Below are 22,187 nucleotides of genomic sequence, written 5' to 3'. Positions count from 1 at the left end.
AGATGTGTATAAGAGACAACTGTTGGGGGTTAGGCATTTGGAAGCAACCGCGACTGGCTTGCCATCTTGAAGCAGGCAAGCGCCCAGGCCACGTGAAGAAGCGTCGACTTGAATAACACTGTCTTTAATTTTATCAAAGTAGCTTAGTTCAGTAGAAGCTGTGATTGCGTCCTTTATGCGTTGCATCGCTTGACTGTGGCTTTGCGTCCAATCAAATGTCGCTTCTGATTTAAGGAGGTCGCGGAGCGGTTGAGTTAGGTCGGCTAATCTTGGGACGAATGATCCAATATATGTTATGACTGTCTCTTATACACATCTAGATGTGTATAAGAGACAGACTCAAGATGGCTGACTAACCATGCCATGCCGTACAACGTCTGGTGATCATAAACTAAATGACTTATTAACAATGGGGGCGCTATACCATTCTAGCGATGGTACTGGTTACGATACGATACGATACGATATTTTTTTATTGTCATTTGAACAACAGGGTACAAATGAAATTCAAGTGATTGATCAAGGTACAATTTCAGAGAGGAATGAAGAAAAAAGTAAACTAACAAAGAACTCCTAAGAGACATATTCAAATAACTTAAATCTAATGAATCATATTGAATTTATTGAATCTTAATGAATCTTATTGAATCTTATTGGTGGGTGTGTAGTCAGGGTCAGGAAAGATATCACCATGACCCTCCGGCTACAGGAATAGGGGACAGCGCTGCCCTGAATCTGCAAAAACAGCCAGAAACTAAAAAATAGCCTGGTAGTCACAGAGACAGAAAACAGCTAACTGTCTGCCGGTGGATCACAGTGAGTCTCCATATCTCCTGAAAAGTCCCCACCCACCAATAAGAGACAGCAACATTTCCAGAAATGACTATCTACTGAAATGTTTATTGAAGACATGAATGGAATCATGAACAAAAGATTGTCTACAACGTTTAGTGTTTTGATTTAAGGTGATTAGTCTGCCAGTTCGGCTTTGCTTATAGTACTTATTTAATGGGTGATCAGGATTCTCGCAGATTTTAACTGTGCGGTGTATGTCCATTTCATGTAACTCATCCAAATTTTCAGGATTTTCCCCAGTAATTTTGCTGGCCCACTTTACTATTTTAAATAATTTATTTTTTTCAGCTTGTGTAAGATTTGAGAACCAAACAATGGAACCAAAGAGCAGAACAAGAAAAGATTTAAAATTTCACAGCTAATATTGAATGTTTTTAGTTTTCTTGGGAAAAACATCCTTTGACTAGATCTTTTTGTAATTGATAAAGTGTTTGCTTCCCAGTTTAATGTTTTATCAATGACAACGCCCAGGTACTTAAATTCGTTCACAATTTCAATGTTTTGATCGTTAATGGTGAGAGCATTTGGTACTCTGGTTTTACTGCGTCGAAAATCAAATATGATCTCCTTAGTTTTATCTGTATTTAAAGTAATATTATTGTTTATACACCATGTGACAAATTCATTAATGGATTGTCTGTACTTTTGCTCATTATTATCCTTAATGATCCAATGATGACACTGTCATCAGCATACTTGAGTAAACAGCAGTAATCAACATCAAAATTAATCTTGAAATCATTAGTATAAATGCTAAACAAAACCGGGGAAAGTACGCACCCCTGCGGGGCTCCTGTGTTGCATAATGTTTCCTCAGATGCCATGTTCCCAATAACTACCTTTTGAGGGCGATCTGATAAAAAATCAAAGATCCAGAGTATTAAACTAGGGTTTACATCTAGAAATTTTAGCTTATCCATAAGCAGATGAGTTTGTATGCAGTTAAAAGCCGAACTAAAGTCAAAAAATGTAGCTCGGACATACCTGTTTTCTTTGCTGGTTTTGTCTAAATTAGATTGTACAAGATGGACAAAGGTAAGTAGTGCATCAGAGACACTCATTTTGGCTTTATAGGCAAACTGTTACATATCCAGAAGTGGGTGACAGTCCTTAAGCAGCAAACTTTTGACGAGTGTCTCAAGGCACTTCATCGGGATGGATGTAAGTGAGATGGGTCTGAAATCGTTAGCCCTAAGAGGGGGGTTCTTTTTAGGGATTGGCATTATGTTTGACTGTTTCCACAAACGAGGAACAGAATGGGTGTCCAGTGACCACTTAAACTGTCTACTGAAAATATAACATAGCTCACTAGCACAGTTTTTAATAATTTTTGCCGATAAGCCATCTGGCCCTGTGGCCTTACTGCTTTTAACTCTTTTAAGACAGTTCCTAACTTCACATGAGTAAAGTATGATGGATCTCCTAGTGATGTTTGTATCAGAGCCTAACTCAAACATTTTTTTGATTTTTAAAGGTGAAAGTAAGTATCGAAACGAAAAAAGTGTTCATTTAAAGAGTTCAAAAAGTCTCTGTTTGGTTCTCTAATTAAGCTGCTTTTTTTGCCAAGACCAGTTATTTGTTTAACACCTTTCCATGCACTTCTTGAATCATTTTTCCTAAAATTCTGTTCAACTTTTTTCCCGTATCTTTTTTTTAGATCTTTTGTTAATTTATCAATGGAGTCTTGGACTTGTTTCAGTTGCATTTGGTCTCCTACCTTGAATAGTCTTTGTTTTTTAAACAACAGGTCTCTATAATCCTTGGAGACCCAAGGTTTGTTGTTTGAAAAGACACGAATTTTGACTTTTGGAATAACTAGTTCCTCGCAGAACTTTATATACTCTGACACAGTGATTGTAGCATTGTCCAAAGTGCAGTCCTCTAGAAAACAATCCCAACTGGTGGAATCAAAACACGCCTTAAGTGTTTCACAGGAGTCATAGTTCCATTTCTTTATGAACTTGTTAACAGTTTTTATGCGTTTAACCTTTTGGACATATGTGGGGATCAGTTGAATCATATCGTGATCCGACCGCCCTATACTTGGACGTCGCTTTACAGTATACGCGTTTTTTATATTTCCAAAGCACAAATCGAGTATGGAATCTTCTCTTGTTCCGACATTAACATACTGGTGAAGATGCGGGATTATATTCGGAAGCTCTTTATGGGATCCTTTATTAAAATCACCGAAAAATAATTTTATTGAGTCTGGAGACTTACAGCTTAGATGATTGTCTATGTCGGCGACTTTAGTACAGGCTTCTTTAAAGTTTGCTTTTGGGTGTATATAAATGACAGTGACTAGTACTTGAGAAAATTCCCTTGGTAAATAAAAGGGACGAAGGGCAACTGTTAACAGTTCCAAATTGTAAGAACAATAGCGTACCTTTACAGATATATTCTTACACCATGATTCGTTGACATACAGGCACACGTCACCACCTTCTTTTTTCCTGTACTGACCTTGTCTCTGTCTAGTCTCACACAATTGAAGCCGTCAATTTTGGATCCATGTTCAGAAACAGACTCGTTTAACCAGGTTTCTGTGAATGCCATGAGGCAGCTGTCTCTGTATTCAAAACGATATCGGGCATTTGCAGCCAATTCATTAAACTTGTTTTTGAGTGAGTGTGCGTTGCCAAAAATTACAGATGGCATAGGGGGGTTGAATTTTTTCCTTCTGAGTTTAGCGCGTGCTCCTCCTCTTTTCCCACGCTTCCTGATTTTACTCCGAAGTTGATCAGGATCCATCTCTGACGGTAGAGGATAAGACCAACTAGGTTTCAGGTCGTCGGTATTTTGTCTAGGCCTAGGCCGCAGGAGCTCTTCACGACTGTATACAGCAGGTGGGGAACGCCTGGGCCTGGGCATATCGCCGACATCGTCATGGCCTAGAGGAATTGCTCGTGAAATTTCAACTACAGTCACAAGGGTCAACGATTTCCACAACAACACGGACCACAAAAGCATTGTGATCAAAGATCTTCCTTTCAAGGGAAATTTAATACACATATAGTGAGAGAAATATCAATAAATTCGCCTAACTAACACCGAGATCAACCTGGTCGCCGCTGTACAGCGCCCTCATACAATAACTATTAAGATTATGCAGCATTGCGTGCGTCTAAAACCTAATGTCATAGTCCTTAATCGTGAACCTGGAGTATTAGGACCGTCCAGTACAATCTGTAAACGTTGCCTTTCTGTAGTATATTTCACTATAAAATTATTTTGAACTAAATATTTAGATCCGCTTGAATAGGAACAAGATGTTTTAATCGTATCATCGTATCAAACATAGCCCTTCAACGAAAAGTTTTTGATAGGATTCGAACATGTACTTCTCGCTATCAAGTCAAATCAGTGAAATCAGAATTGTTTTGATATGTCTTTCATTGTTTCAATTGAAGTTAGCTATTTTATACCTTTAAATGAGCTATTTAATTTTTTTTTATTGAATTTCATCTTTTCCTTTAAATGCTTAAAGTTAGGGTATATCATATTGATCTCTGTTACTTGCAATGAATCGAAAACTAGCGTTGTTTCAAACACGTCAGAAGAGAGCGGAAAGTCAGTTGCTTTTTAATCGCATTCAAATTACCAACAAAGTCCCAATGGCCCAACTGTTTAAGATGTAGGCAATATTTTTTCCCCTCTGCGTTACAAGAAAAATATTTATTTGGTTATTTATCGCATTGCTTGTGTCCTTACGTTTGCCTCTCTCCACCCAGTAAAGTATAAATGGGTACCCCACCTGGTGGGGGTGCGTACCTTTGGTCCGAAGGGTCTTTGGACCGAAGGCCCATTGGTCCGAAGGTCTGTTGGTCAGATGGGTCTTTAGTCCGAAGGCCCGTTGGTCCGAATTAGTGACCTTTTTTCAGGAATGCAGGTTATACGGCTGTAAAACAATTCCTAACAATTTGTGTAGTAAATTAAAAAAGATCACTTTTCTAAAACAATATTCCCAAATATATTCCCTAAAAACATATAAGGCCAAGTAAAAAAAAAATACTAGTTTCTTGTCACCTCACGCATCCATTTTCACTGCCTTATCATTTAAAAATATATATATTTCTTTATCTTGCAAAATGTACGAAAATCTTGCTAACTCACATCAGTAAAATTCCTCTCTCGATCGTGGATAGGGAGATGTTCCCAGTGAGAATTTTAGTTGAACTATTACCAGTATTATTATGAATTTAAGCTCAATGTACTATGATACGTATCATGTCTAGTGCTTCTTTTATTTGCTTTTAATGTGCAGTGGCGGCACTACAGGGGGGGGGCCACAGGGGTGGGGAAATGTTTCTCCTAAAAATGTTGTTGCCCCTCCCCCAGTTTCCCACTAGTACATGACTCACAGGTGTTCTCAGTTTTGTGGGCATCTAACTAAACAAATTAAAGAACAAAACAAAAAAAAATCAATTCACAATAAATTAATTTCCTTGAGCAACAAAAAATAGATGTGTTTTCAAAGCACGTTTGAACAAAGCAGTCGACGAACTTGATCTTATTTCAAGAGGTAATCTGTTCCACAAACGGGGGGCCGCAACTACAAAAGATCTGTCACCCCATGACCTCATAAACCTGGGCTCAACCAGCAATCGTCTATCACCTGAACGAAGATTTCGTGATGGCACATGCCACACCAAGAGACTACGTAAGTACTCTGGACCTTCACCGTTTAGCGTTTTATACGTGATTAAAAGGATCTTAAAAACGACCCTATAATACACAGGCAGCCAGTGCAATTTTTGTAGAATTGGAGTAATGTGGTCAAATTTCCTCGTCTCAGTTATAATTCTGGCGGATCTGTTCTGCAGCAACTGGAGACGGTGTAAAGAACTCTTCGGCAAGCCAATAAAAAGGGAATATATGTTATCAAACAAGCCCCTTTTTGGTCAATTGCAACACTGTTTGTCTTGCTTTTGATTATTTTCTTACTCACCTATCGGTTGCTAAGGTCTTTCGTACTCTGGTACTCTAGTCGAGGCTAGCCCTAGGCTAGGCTTAATTGCCAAAAGGAAACTGATAATTTACAAACATCAAAACAAAACACAGATATATTGAAAAATAAATATTTGAATTTATATACTAATGAATACAACATTATTTTTTCATATTCAACCACAGGTTCTTAGAACAGGAGATTCATACAAGACATTAGCATTTAGCTACCGGATGGGGAAAGCAACAGTCTCTTCCATTGTCAATGAAGTTTGTGACAGTCTATGGCGAAGACTTCAACCAATATATATATATATGACTACTCCAACAGAAGAGCAGTGGAGGAACATCGCGAATACATTCGATCAACGCTGGCAATATCCCAACTTTATTGGAGCAATAGATGGGAAACATGTTTTATCAAGGCCCCTAAAAATTCAGGCTCTATATTTTTCAATTATAAGGGTACTTTTTCTGTTGTTTTACTTACAAAATAAAACAAATATAAAGAGTATGCGTACTATATTCATTTATTATGTTTTTTCTTTTACTTAAATCAATAGTGATGGAGGAATATTCGCCAAAAGTAATCTTGGAAAAGCAATGGATGCTGGAATGCTAGCTATTCCAGATAAACCTTTACCAGGTGGTCAAAATGAAGCAGTGCCCCATGTTGTGGTGGGAGATGAGGCCTTTCACCTTAAGCGTAATCTAACGCGACCTTACCCTGGCAAGGACTTGGCTGATACAAAAAGGATATACAATTACAGACCCTGAAGAGCCAGGAGAGTAAGCGAAAATGCCTTTGGAATTCTGGCAACAGTATTCCAGATATATCAACAGAAAATTCAGCTACAACCAGATAATGTAGACAAGGTACTCTAGGCCTATACTACTTGAAAATTATTTTTTTTACTTATATAACAATTAGCCTTAGTTCCTGGTTGTAGTTTGGTTTTCTTAGTGAATCTCAATTATCTAAACCTCAGTTCATCAGGCTTATTTGTTATTTACAAGAAGTAAACCAATAAAGGGATTTAGCAATGATTGTCTACGGGCGGTCACGTGACCTAACTTGGGTATACTGTACATAAAAAAAGGATAATGCTATGGCTGCGAAAACAACCACCCACTATTAACGTGATAAGTAAATGGCTAGGAAAGGCAATACGATTGTTCAAATCCTAGTGTTCTCCTTGGATAATTGTATGCTTTGAAATTTAGGTGATCCCTTCATAAACCTTAGCTGGCCCTAACATCGCAGCGTAGTTCGCGGGTCGAAGACCCATCATGCATACATAACCATGCCGTAGATTTTTTTTTTATCTCTTGTAGTGAAACCACCACTTTTATTTATCACAAAAAAAAACATTCCATCAAAACAACACAAGATTCAAATCAAATTCAATAAAATGACTGAACATCATCAATAAGTGTATTTTTTTTCAATGTTAATATTTTCACCTTTTTAAGTATTTTTTTTTAAATTTATTTTCTATTATATTGTTTATTTGTATTGTTAATTTATTGGTTTTTTTACATCAGTGATACAGAAAATCAAGGCAACAAAATTCCAACAGCCAAATACAGTATATGAATGTCATCTGTGCGTATCTAACAAGTCGTACAAACACTTTAGATCCCTGGATGCAAAAGATCGAAATATCTTATTATTGCAGTTGATCCTCCATTTTATCTCGGCGATAAATAGAGCAATTAGAGATCTACTACCCCATTCGTCATTTTCTAATAGACTTTTTCTCTTATAAATGCTAAATGCCCCCATAGATATCAACCAATTAGCAAGCCTATTTTGACATCCCAAGATAATAAGTTTAAAGTTGACTTTAATGTTACAAAAATTTGACATAATAGTATTGATTTTATTCCAAAAAGTATTAACTTCAATACAGGAAAAAAAAAGATGTTCATCTTCAGGAATTTTGCAAACTGTACAAATATCAGTTGCTTTAATTTTCCATTTAAATAGCCTCTGGTTTGTTGGGATAATTATATGTAAAAGTTTTAGAATAAATTGAGTAATTTTGAATTCATCAATTAAATGAATTTTGTTCTTCCATGCAATTGACCAGTTATCAACATTGAAATCATCTTCCCATTTGCTCTGAGAGGATGGAATAGCATAAACATTCGATACAAAGTGATTATAAATAATTTTTGTTTTGACAGTCTTAAGCATATTATTTTGCTGTAATGTATCGAGGGCAAGTGCATTTCCTTTATATGAATTAATACAATTTTTCCAATGTTTTGGAATTGAATTTAAGATGTTCAAATATTCAATCATCCAATTGCCATTACCCATAAGTTTACTAACAATTTCAGGGTAATTTTTCCATGTATTAACCATAAGAATGTCGTTAATGTTCATGAATCCAGAGTCGATCCATTGTTTATACCAGATGGATTTCATTCTACACTTAATCAGGCAATTACACCAAATATTTTGTTTGATAATATCTTTATAGTTAATGGGATTACTTTGATTTATAACATTAAATTCTGACAATGAGAGTAAAACGTCTTTTTAAAATTGTGGTATCTTTATCTTTGTATTTTTATCTAACATATCAACACTTGTTATTCTACAGAGTAAGTTATCAGGACCAATCTTTGAAAGATACCATCTTGGAATAACTTTCCAAATACCTTCTTCGGCATGAAGAAGTCGTTTGTACCATGCGTATTTTAAGGCTTTTACTTGTGATATGAATCTGGTAGTTTAATACCTCCTTGTGAATAGTCACCAATCAGAAATACTCTTTTGATCTTTGCTTTCTTACCGTTCCAAATAAAATCTGCTAATAGTTTATCAATCTGTTTAACAATATAATCAGGAGTTTCAATCACACTCGCATTATAGATTATTTTTGAAAGTCCTAACGTTTTTATGATTGTTACTTTTCCAAATACTGTAAGGTTTCTTTTTTTCCATTGCTTTAACACGTTTTCTAAGTTAACCATCCTTTGTGCCCAATTGCGTACTGCACAATTTGCTTTGTCATAACCAATGTAAATTCCAAGTGAATTCAATTCTTTTACCCAATCTAAATTAAAAGGTTTATCAACATTATTTCTCAAAGATCCCAACCACATTGCCTTAGTCTTATTAATATTAAGCTTCATATTGGAGTGTTTACAAAAAAATAGCAACAAGGTGTAAAGCTCTTTCTAGATAATTTTGTCATCTGCAAGTTGTGATATTTTCGCCTGTATATTGTTATCTGTTGGAAGACTAATACCTTGAAAAATTTCATCATTTCTAATGTTTGTTGCCATAATTTCAACAACTATTATAAATAAAAGGGCAGATAAAGGACAATCCTGTCTTATGCCTCTATACATTTTGAAACTACTGGAAATCCATCCATTATTACTAATAACACATTGAGAGTCTTTATATAAGGTAATTACCCAATGAATAAATGATTCACCAAAACCAGTATGTCTTAAAACAGCTACCATGAAGTTTCTGTCAACAGAATCAAAGGCTTTGTGAAAATCTAAGGAGAGAAGAACACCTTCTTTGTGATCTTCTTTACAATAGTGCATGATATCTTCTACAAGCCTTATGTTCTGACCTATAAATCTGTTCTTTATGTATCCTTTTTGGTCAGTACTAATGATTGATTTTATTACAGTTTGTAGTCTACAAGATAATGCATGGGCAGCAATTTTATAATCAGTATTCAGTTTCATATCGAAGACCGCTTTCTGACATTCTTTGACAGTCAGGATTCCATCACAGATGGCACTGTCTACCTCTGAGAGACACCTAATATTTGTATTTTTTAAATATTGCTCAATGTCATCATTTGGAGTATTACTATTTGCATAAAATTTTGAGAAAAATTTCACTTCCTCCTTAAGAATTTCAGTAGGATCAAAAGTGTTAGGCCCAATTTCTTTCTTTAGGCTTTTTATGTACTTCTTTTCACTTTTTGATTTTTCAAGGCCAATAAAGTACTTGTTATTTCTTTCTCCCTTTTCGACCCACTTTACTCTCGATCTAATTTGAGCTCCTCTACATTCTTCTTCATATATTTTTTCCAATTGTTTTTTCTTTACATCCAAAAGAATCTCTGATTTATGTTTATTATCAAAGACTAGTTTCTCATTAATTTGGTTGATCTCTTTTTGCAGTTTATCATTTTGACAAGTTTTATTCTTTAGTTTAACTTTTCCATACCAAATACTGTATTCTTTAATTTTAACTTTCATCTGCTCCCATAAACAGGCCGGATTAATATGCCGGTACTCAAGTTCTGACTTACAAATAATACTTTCAATTTTTTCCTATATTTATCGTCATTGAGGTGGGTGTTATTTAACTTCCAGAGACCTGGACCACGCTTACAAGATCTGTTAACTATCTTCAAATAAATGGCCTGATGGTCGGTATGAATAGCAGGTCTTATGTCCACTTTATCAATACCACCAGAATTTTTTTTCGGAGATTAACCAAAAGTCAAGTCTTTTAAATAAGTTAGATGACTTTCTACGCCAAGTAAAATGTGTTTTTTTTCTGGATGCTTTCTCCATATATCAATTAGATTAAGTCTCTTCATTAAATTGCCGTAGATGTACAGGAGCCTAGGCCTAATATCTGTCAAAAAATCTCAATGTTTGCGGCCAGTATCCTTTACAACATTACCAAAACATTAAGGCAAAATAATAAGTTTAATTTTCAATTAATTTTGTATAGTTTACTGAGAATTATGATGATCTTTACATCAATAAACACCGCTGTGTCAGTGGATTGTTTAAATCCAACACCATGGCATCATGTGATGCCCATCGCTAAATCCCTCTATTAAAGTTACAAATTTATGGTTGTTCAACTTGTAATTAATGAATTTGAATTAAGTAATGAATTTGTCTACTTTAGGTTGCTAAAGCCACATGTGTGCTCCACAATTACATGCGTAAGACCACGTTACCAGAAACTACAGTACAATCTACTCATGAAAGCAATGAATCATTACAACTACCAGAAATTGGGGCATTACAGCATCTACAGGCAACAGGAAACAGGGCATCTGCTGATGACCTGCAAATCAGAAACACCTTCAAAGACTACTTCAATTCAGAATCAGGACAAGCACCATGGCAGAGAAGGAGGTGCTTTGGGAAAGCTCAACTATAGCATCGTATAACTGTGCATCCACAATGTGGTTTTAAAATGACAGAGTTCATAAAAATTTTTATTTTTCAAACAATTAAATTTTTGATGTTTCTGAAATTGTTATTAAATTTAAAGTCACATCAATGTGTTTCCATTTTGGTCAAAGTTTACAATTTTAAAATTTATTTAAATATTAATGAACTTGATAATTAATAATGGATTATTCTCTCATAATTAGTTATGTTAACATGTAATAATATATTATGATCAACTAGGGAGTGGATCAACTAAAATTTGAGTGATACGTATTCATAGATTATTATTATTTCTAAGATTAAAAATTCTAATTTACAACTCTATTCTTCTAATAATTGTAATTCTGTTTCAGTAATTATTTCCTGAATTGTTAACTTCATTTCTATTTGTTTTCTTTTCGGAAAAGAGTTAACAGTTTCCGCAACTGACGCAAAAAAAAAAAATTAACGTCAGTTTTTGGTTTCTTGCTTTGCTTTTTGTTTATCATATCAATAATTGCATCATTCAAGTTTTTTTTTTATCTTTTTGATGTACTTGACGATGATGTACAGGTTTCTTCTATTGGTTCAGAAGAAATCTTTTCATCCTCATGCTCATCTGCTGCAATGTCTCCTATGTTAGAAGATGTTCTGGAATTAATAATAAAAAGTAATATAAATATATTGTATTTTATAATATAAAAGTTGTTGAATATAAATATGTAATATATAGGTATATTCATTGTTTTTCAAATATTAACCACAGTATTACTATACGTTATATATTATTTCATAATTGTAACAGTACTGGGTTTGGTCTACAGGAGTTTGTGCTTTGAACAGATCATTCCATTCATATAGAAAGCATTTTGATAAAGAAAATGTCCCTTTTTAGCAAGGTTTACCTAGGTCGAATCTAACTCCGGCTTTATAAAATTGATTAGAAGATTGAAAAAGTTATTCTTGTTAATGAATAGATATGGGTTATTACTATGTCCATATTTATTGATTTAATGTACATGAATTTATTTTCAGAGTTTATATTTAATTAATTATGGTGTCGGCAGCTTACATGTTTCATACTGTAAATACAACATAGCAACAAATGTTTTTACTCCAGAGTCTGACTTTAAAGAAATATAACAAGAAGAAAATAAAAACTGACCAATTAGATTAAAATAGAAATTCACTTACTCTCTTGACCTTAAATGGGGTTCTAAGAACTCCATTACATATCCATACTTGTACGGTCTTATGGTTTTGGCAGCATCTCCACTTTTCTTTTCTTTAGTGTTTCTTTTATTGTTCATATAAATATCACTCAAATTTGTCCACCTTTTCTGCGCAACATCACCTGTAATATAATTTTATTTAAACTTAGAAAGAGAGAAAATAACAGCCAGCACCCTCTTGGCAAGAAAATTCTAGGCCTTACAGAGGCTAAGCCAGGCCAGTATTAATTATTACCCGGGACCAAAGAATCACGTTCACTCCATCTGTCAGGGGTACAGCATCCATTGCTTCCGATTGCTCATGGTTATTAATATATCATTATTGAGATAGGCCTATATGTGAAAACTTTTTAGATATTGTTGTCTTACTATTATATAAGCCTTTAATCTATGCCTAGCCAAGTATAACAAACTCAAAACTAGCCTAGCAAGGCTACCTCAGGCCTAAGCCTGGCTAGGCCCTATCTTTCTTTTTCCATTTTATTTTTATTTAGGCCTTGGCCTATTTATTTATTTTTTTTTTTGGCCTAAACGACTAGGCCTAGTAGTGGGGCCCTAAGGTGCCTATCATCGATTACCTATACCTGCTTGCTTTTGGCCGTTACTACCTTGTAGGTTTTTATGCCTATTATTTTAGTGTAGAGCTAGGGCCAAGCCTGCCTAGGCCTATCCTAGGTTATTGCTGTAGTAATGGCCTGGCCCTAGGACGCCTAGACTAGGGCCTAGGTCTAGCCTAGGCTGGGCCTAGCACAACTATTATCAGAAAAAACATAACTTACTTGTTCAATTTAGTTGCGCACCAATCTTATTCCATACATCCTTTTTTTTTATTGAATTTGTAAAACTGGGATCAATTTTCTGTTATAAAATGGCATTTTTCTCTTCCAACAAAATCAACGCCTCATCATCGACAGACATCGCGGTAGATTTTTGATAGAAACACTTCCACGCGGCTCTGAATAATATAGTGGCTCGCAAACAAGCCTTCTCATTGGTTGAACATTTTTTATCGTTTGGAAAATCGTTCGTGAATCGATTGAAAAAACGATACTTTTATCGTACATGATAAATCGTTATCGTTATCGTCCAAGTGTGAACCCTTCTATTATATTCTACAGGCCTTAATGCTCGAATAAGCACCACGCACCAAACCTGATTTGTTTTCGCTAAGCTGCGCTCTCGAATAAGCGCCGCCGTGCTTATTCGAGTGTATTTTATTATCCTGCAATGAAACACTTTAAGAAACAGGCTTTAAAATACAAGGCATACAGTGTTAAAATGAAGGAGAAAAAAAACACCAATGAAGGCAATCATTTCTTTATAAATGTTTATTTACGATGACGTAAGACCTATGATAGGCCTACTGAACTACGGGAATACGTGAGGCAGGTAACATGGGAACGGGCATTTTAATATTTTTTTTTATAAGCGCCGCTCGCAACTGTTTTTCTCGTAGGTAAGTTTGGTAAAATTTCATGAATTATTTATAACGCTTCTTATAGAACATATTTTGCTCATGCGCTACTTTCAAGTCTGTGTCAGCCCATGGTCCTGATAAAAGCTGCTCTGTACATTATCGCTATAGGACCTAGTTCACAGCTTTTGTATGGGCCTTGTATTTGAATCAATGCAAAAATAAAACCAGTGATTGAATAGACTCTTTTAGTACATTCGCCTAAATTTACTATCCGGAGCACAAAATTATGTGATGATAAACATCAGACAGTAAGAGGTGGAAGAATTTAGAAGGGTAGGCCACTGTATGTTTAACAGTGGAATGAGGAAACGCCACTGTATTAGACTTCCATCCATTACAATTTGTTTTGTTTTTTGAACCAATTTAATTTCAGTGCGTAGAGTTCTTATCACACCATCTTAATTTCTCCGCCACACAGTGTAGCTCACACAACCACGTTGGACCGTACCACAGATGTGTATAAGAGACACTTAGAGGGGAATGTTGGGCACCTAATCACAAATAATAAATGAAATAATATTGTAACATTTTATAATGTCTTAAATTCATTTTGGTCAGTCACTATATCTGATATATATATTTTATGGTATTGTATAATCAATAAGAACACTGTATAAAAAAAAGTCAAGGAGACAATCTTAGCCAAGACGCTTTATACTATAGTTAGAATTTAGCAAGCCTAGGCCGCCTTTGCCTACATGTATAATGGTCGATTTTAAAATTAAAAATAACATGACATTATAGCTGAATAAATAAGGAACAAGTTTCAAAAACTGCCAAAAAAATCGGTCTAATATTAACGAATATACGTTAAAAAAAACTGCTCAAAAAGGGCTGATTTTCAGCGATTTCTCACCGTTTGGCGATTTCGGGCCGGATTTTTGGAACACAAAACAAATTGTAATGGATGCTGATACGAATAACGATAGATAGCAGAGGTGGATTTTAGAGGACTGAATTGGGTGGCTAGCCTAGATTTCCTATAGGCTAGCCACCCCTACCTCTTCGGATACTCGAATGAGCGCCGCACTGAAGCCTCCAAAATGTTATAAGCACCGGCGGCACTTATGCGAGTGTTTACGGTATGGATCCGATAACCAGGGGTAAAACATCGCCAGCGCCTTGTATCATTTTGCAAAAGGCGCGGTATAACTCTCTATATTTATATCATCATCATATTCATCTTCTTCTTTTTATCAAATCATCATTATTATCATCATCATTATTATTATTATTATTACTATTATTATTATTACTAATGACTCTTTCCATATGGTTCCAATACACTTTTTTTCCGACCCTTTTAAAATCGCCCAATATTTTGCCTGTTGGGGGGTTCCACCAGGGATAACCACACAGTGAAATGTTTGGCTCCACGCCAGCATTTTCAGATGAGTTAGAGCAATTTGAAATTTTCTTGGGATTTGGTTAAAAAATTCACCTTGTGACAGACAACTGCTTATATCTCTTAAAACTCAACGTATTGGAGAATCGCCCAATATTTTGCCTGTTGGGGGTTCCACCTGGGATAACCACACAGTGAAATGTTTGGCTCCGCGCCAGCATTTTCAGATGAGTTAGAGCAATTTGAAAATTTCTTGGGATTTGGCTAAAAAATTCACCTTGTGACAGACAACTGCTTATATCTCTTAAAACGTATTGGAGAGATGTTGGTATCGTTAGAGAGAAGAGAGGATTTTCTTTCCAATGATATGCAACTCGATGATGTCCAAACAAGTGAGAGAATAGGTCAAGTCGACCTTTGACCAAAAATATAAAAGTATAGCCCTATATCTCGATTTTCGGAAAATTCACACCTCAGTTAGGATACTTATCCCCCATGATGCCCTTAAAGCTTCATTCTGGGCAAATGAAATATATTAGTACAGGTTGTACCTAGGTATTGATAGTGTCAGGAAATCTCTCTCACTGAGTTTCCAGGAAATCTCATGATTGATTCTAGTCAAGCATCGTTAAAAACCAAAATAAATAAAATCAATACTAAGTCTAAAACACGCAAAAAAATAAATTAATTAAAATAACCTCCTAATGTGTACATCGGCGTTCCATACGCTTTTAATCGCGACTAACCTAGGTAAATGTAATTATGTATTCTAACCCGTAAGCTTGGCGTTCATAATATAGTTTAATATGATTACTATCTAATATACAATACAGTTTGCAAAATGTTTTATTATAGTAAAACAACTAAACTGCTGCTGGACAGGGTAAATTTTGATAGATCCCTGCTGAGCGACGAGGGCGTATCCGCCTACTGCGGTTTGGGTGCTGGCTTGGATTTTCTTCTTTTTTTTTTTTTTTTTTGGATTTTCTTTTTTTTTTATTTTCCAGTTAATCTGCTCACTTGTTCTGTGCACAGAGACTCTGGTATTTTGCGCAATATAAATAAATATCCTTTAACCTTTAAAAATATCATTCATCAAACTTGGGTACGTGTTAGTGTATGCTGTGTACGGGTTGACCAAATATGTGTACGGGTACTCCAAAATTGTGTGTACGGGTCGACCAAAATTTGGGTACGGTTTTAGGGTATGGGTTGGCATGGGTACAGGTTGAAGAGTATTCATAAATTATCGGCTTAGTAATTATAATAATGCAATGATTTATTAATTTATGTTTATCTATGTCTTTCATATTAATTGTATTATCTTAGTAGTCATTAGTTGGAGGTACATAATGGTGGCTTAGGCTGCTTTTCTGCTTTCCTAGCAGCTAATGACTATAGTATTTTTAATGTTCTTGTTAAGGTTATGTTCGTTTGATTTATTTATTTGTATTATATTTTGTATATTGCATCCGTTTCCCGAATAATAATAATAATAATAATAATAATAATAATAATAATAATAATAATAATAATAATAATAATAATAATAATAATAACAAAATCGCAATGTAGGTTGACCATGAGTGAAATAATAATAATTTAAGTTCACGATGTATGTCCATATCATATGCAAGCCAAGTATTCAATTCGAAACTATTTTGTATTGTAGCAATCGATATCCAGCCTGGATCGCTATAAAGTGCAGCTCGCCGAGTAGTTCGGGAAGCTTTTAAAATATACCTGGTCATTTGCAATCTTTTTAGTGTCACTTTTTTGTCCCCACCCCATACGGCACATGTATATGATTGTAAGCAATAGAAGAACGCCCTCTCCAATTACAGCACCTTGTAACTCTAGCCTCGGAATGGTTAACCTTTTCTTGACCGGTGCGAACCTTGACTCGGCTGCTACAAAAACTGAGGTAAATTCACTATCATTCATTTTCCATCTTAAGTATAAACAAGCCCCAAAGGCCTCTTGAGAAGCATCGCAAAACGCCACTAAACTTACTTCATCACGCACCTCAGTTGGCGTAAGGCACCTTGGAAATGTTAAATTCTCTGTACTCTTTAGCTCTCTTTGTATGTTAATCCATTTTTGTTTTAGATCATGTGTCAACTCTTCATCCCATCCAAGTTCTTCTCCCAGAGTTCTTGTACAAAAACCTTTGCGGTAATGACGTGGTACAAGAAATCCAACAGGATCAAAAATTTAGCAATTACTCCTAAAACCTTTCGCTTGGTCACCTTATTAACTTCTACATCTAATTCAAAACGGAATGCATCATCTTTCGGGTTCCATATATCACTCCAAGAACCTTTTGTTCGCTTCGTCACATAAATCTACATTTGAAATCCATTCCTTTGTTTTGAATCCTCCTGTCCATATAAGAATCATTCATAGTTGCGTTGCATGCTTCAGGAAATTCATTCAAGTTTTCTTTTGCTGTCATTGTCAGTGCCGTAATGGCCATGGTGCATGCAGGCTTGTGGCCAAATGTGAGTACTGTCTTTATGTACACGTCTGGTCGTCTATCTGTTTCCACGTCTCTCCACAGATATCGATGGGTGTGCTGATCAATTGCTGATATATTCACTCTATGATACATTTTGGATATGTCAGCACAAACTGCTACTCCCTTTTCACGAAATCGTAAAATGACTACATTCAAATTATTTAACATGTCTGGTCCCTTTAGCCAGTAATCATTAATCGTTTCACCCTTGTACCTGTTGGTCCTTTGTGCTATTCAAATTCTTCATCTGTTAGCTTTCTTGAAAACCCAAGCTCTACCATTTCGTCCATCTGTAATTTGTAATTTTTTCCTTTCTCTGGATCTTTCAATAATTTTATTTCGAGGCCCCTTAACATTATTTCTGCCAAGGGTATGGGATAAGCCATTGTCCTTCCACCTTTCTGCATGAATCTTCAATGATCTTGCCTTCCATTTCACTTTAAACTTCCTTGTTGCAATTACAGCCTGTGTCTACACCTAAACCTTCAGTGGTCCAGAATCTTGACATGTCAACATGATTCACTATTACATTAGACACAGATTTATTAGGTTGTATCTTCCCTTCACAGACCACCCATCCTCGTGGAGTTTTCATTACAATTCTCTCTCTTTCTTTAATTGATTGACAAATATGAAGGTGTGCATAATCCAACCCAATAAGAATATCCAATGATCCCCCCCCCCTTCTCTTTAGTGTACCGGCTCGTAGATCAAAAGCCTTCTCTAAATTCTTTACTTCAACAGACTCTACTTCGTTGATAAAATCCGTCTCTAGAGCATTAATCTTATACAATGAGCCATCAACATTACTCTTTAAGGCCAATCGGTAAGATTTTGACTGGAATTCTTCTACTTCCCTCCAAACTTTGTAACACAAGCGGATATATCAATACCTTCCCTATTAACCTTATCAGCAAATGACTTAGTGAAAAAAGTTCCTTGAGAACCACTGTCTAAGATCACACTTGCAATCTCTACACCATGCTCTGTTATCACCTGAACATCTAAGACCATCAAGAGTGGCTGACTTTCTACCGATAAATCGGCACCTAATAAACCAACAGATCCTATATCTTTGTGCACTTGTAACAACTTGTGATGATATCAGTCACAGCTTTTATTTCCAATTTTTTCACCACACATTCTCCTTTTTGTACAATTATCCATGCGATGATTTCTCCCAGCTATCTTTAAACAAGCAGAACATGCATGGTTTTCCTTTACAATCTTGTATCACATTTCTGGTTTCATTTCTTTAACCTTCTAACACTGATCTGTCCAATGATCATCTGACTTACAAACCCAACATTTGTTTCTGGTTCTAAACACTTGCTGATTAGGAGCTCCAGTTTGGCCTGTTGTTATAGCGTCAGATCTAATCTGGTTCACTTGCTTCTTGAGAGGTGGTATCTTGCCTTTGCTATTAATGGCGTTTGTTATACAGAATATGGGATCACTCATCTCTTCTGCCACTCCATTAATAAATCTGATGACATTCCACAATCTCGCATCTCCTCCCTTTTCTTTGATCATCTGGTTCTCAGTTCTCCACCTGTTCTGTAAAAACCTTGGCAATTTATCAATGATTTGTTTCAAACTGGCTTGGTTATCTAATTCATTTAAATAACCTAAAGCATCTAAGCTCTCATAGCAATTCTCCAAATCATAAGCATAATCATTAATTCGTGTTAAATTTATTGTATTCTTACTCATAACCTTTGCAATCCATGCTTGACTGACAACAGACTTATTACCAAACTTGGTTTCTAAAATTCGCAGAGCTACATCATAGCCTTCATCTGGAGGCTTCATTACGGTGAACTCAATTGATGCCCTAGCTGGGCCAGTACATGAAGAAATTAAGGTGTTTAACTTAATTATGTCATTTGGTATATCTTTAACGATACTTAAGGACGTTACCATAAATGACTGATACGCTTTTGAATCCCCAGTAAATTCTTTGATTTGCCTTTTCGTTAAAGAAAGAACCATTATAACACTAGCCCAATTTTTACAACAGGGCTTCATCTCTAATTAACTTAAAATTACAAACTTCCCTTTGTACGGTTCTGTATTCTTTACGTATCTCATCTAGAAACTTGTCCCATTCGTCTTCACGATCGTTGTCTACCAGTTTCATTATTTCTTCCTGTACAATTTGTAGACGGGTCCACTTCAACTTTAACTCCTCTTCGAGGTCGTTTTTATAGCCAATAACATCCTTTTCATCTATTGCTGTCTGTAGATCCTCGGTTAACCTTTTTGCCTGACGCCTGACAGCTCGTTTTATCCTTTGATACTCATCCATTTAGTCTCCGTAATTTGAATTGTAAGCAATAGAAGAACGCCCTTTTGAAAATATGTACACGTGACTCGTAGCAAAGTTTGTATGCAGTTTATTTCGGAATAACTCAGTCGTTCGCTCGCTCGTTTGCATTCAAATCTGTGTAAACAAACACATTATGCATAGACATTTAAAACTCAGCTATCACAATATTATCACATTAGTGTATTACGCTTAATCTTTATCATAGTCATATAAATACCGTAAAGCACAAATAAACAGCTTTAATTCTATGAATTTTAAACTTACTGCTTTGCCCGAGTAATCCAAACTATGACACATTAGCTAAGCATTGAGAAACTCCAGGTTAGCATTAACATCTCTAAAATAAACATAATATAATAACTAAACTACTAATCATGCTTAATCATAGTTAATAATCCAAGCATAAACGAAAATTTGGGCATGACCCATGCTTTAGCAACTGCCACACATTTCGTAATTCTAAGTCAAAATACAAATTACAGGTAATTTCCTATGATATCCATTATAACTAATAGTACAGTTGCACAATGCAAATTGTGGAACCATTAATCATATAACATAATAATATTGATCTATATCGTTGATCTATATCGTCAATCTATAGCACATATTATTTATGAATACAGAATCTCATCTGCCTAGGCCTATATTAGGAATCATGTATATCTGTCTGCACAAACCCAACATACAGTAATGAAAGCCTTTACAGCAGCGGCATTTGCAGTACTATCAATTAGCTAAGGAGCGAAATCATAAGCGTGATCAAAACCTCTAATTTGGCAACATACTAATTTCAATAAATTCTAGATTATATAGTTATGATCACTATGTATATGTTTAACAAATACCATTCAAGTTTATTTAACTATGTTCAAAAACTTACATTATTCGCCATTTATTTACCAACGTAAATCATAAACCGTCATCGGTTCTTTGCTGTGTCGTCTTACAAATTCGAATTCTCCCAGCTCACGCCCTGTATCAACAGTAAAGATCGCTCTGAGATCAACGAAGAACGCATAGTTCTTCACAATGATCGTTAAGATTACATGTAGTATGTACACCGAGGTATTTATAAGTATTGAATTTTGAAAAGTTGTCACCTAGTTTCCAGATTATCATTGCACTTAATATCATATAGTAGTTAGATCTAGTATTTTAAACATTTCGTGCTCATCGTTTGCAATTAAACGACATCTTCTGCTCAAAACAAACCACCTAACATGAATTCTTACACTAATATTATGGGCAGTAGTAATTTCGTAAATCCGTGAATAAAAATACAAATTATTATGGGTGACATTGTACAGCCTTGTGTAACTTCATGTTCAATCTCAAATACGTCAGTATAAATGTTTTCAAATTCAACTTTTTTTGGTCCTTACTCAAATTAGTATATTATGACGATGAATGCGTTAGCCTACAGTACAATGGAAGGTAGCGGAGTAATAATTATTCTGTATTAGGTAAGTATAACGCACCACTCCGTAGTATGTTCACTAAATAACAGAATATATAATGAAGTGATACATAATAAACTGAGCAGGTTGACACCTAAAAAGTCAATTATTAAGCCAAAAAAGTCCAAAATGTAAGTGACGAATAACAAATGTCTACATCTATCACATCATAACATGTACTGTATAATCCATTTTTAAACATATAGTGTTATTTATAACGTTGACACAAGCAGTTAAGATAAAGAATATTATGAAGCTTGTGTCAACGCTAACAAAATTATTGGCTCTCAATTGTTTTTTATTCGAAGGGTAATTTGTACTTCGTTAGGAAAGGTCTTTCTAAAAGTATTGATAAAGACGTAGCAAAGTTCAATACCATGTCACTCATAGCCTCGCTGAAGGCAATATTTTCACAAATGTTATAAATAATGGCAAAGATGATGATGATGATGAATATTGTTTGAAATATTTGAATGACCCATTGACTATTATTCATCTGGCTTTCCAACCTTCTAATGGACCCTATGCCCGCCCCATTTGATATTATTACTAAAGTCCACAAAACAAGGCCTACAGCGAAAACACATACCATAGGTGACACGTCACGGCGTAATGTAATAGTAATGTACGAAATTGCTGCCTGTTAACCGCACTTCACAGAATCGATTTATTGTGACAACATAGAGAGATACTGCGCCATGGAGACACGGTGTAGAGTCCCGGTGAACATTTAAGGCTTAAAATACTGAATATTTGTATGGATGCCTAGACCAGTGACAATGAAGTTTATTCCTAAATATGTTCAACGACACTGCACAAACAATTTCTTCCGGTAAAGCATTCCATGCATTTACATGCCCG

General features: G+C 35.3%; 1 long non-coding RNA gene across 1 annotated transcript; it reads right to left on the bottom strand.

The window, feature by feature from the left end:
• Positions 1-19,208: 19,208 nt before the first annotated feature.
• On the bottom strand, positions 19,209-20,810 carry LOC117120881. Its single transcript, XR_004447441.1, has 3 exons — positions 20,750-20,810; positions 20,131-20,203; positions 19,209-19,980 (listed from the first exon to the last, which is right to left on the bottom strand). It is a non-coding gene; the product is annotated as an uncharacterized LOC117120881 (long non-coding RNA).
• Between the last annotated feature and the right edge of the window lie 1,377 nt (positions 20,811-22,187).

The sequence above is a fragment of the Anneissia japonica genome, unplaced genomic scaffold, assembly GCF_011630105.1.
Source record: "Anneissia japonica isolate Jap-2015-1 unplaced genomic scaffold, ASM1163010v1 scaffold287965_len1858130_cov191, whole genome shotgun sequence".
In the NCBI taxonomy this organism is placed as follows: domain Eukaryota; kingdom Metazoa; phylum Echinodermata; class Crinoidea; order Comatulida; family Comatulidae; genus Anneissia; species Anneissia japonica.
Note: the sequence above shows the minus strand (reverse complement) of the source record. Positions and strands in the feature narration are given on the sequence as shown.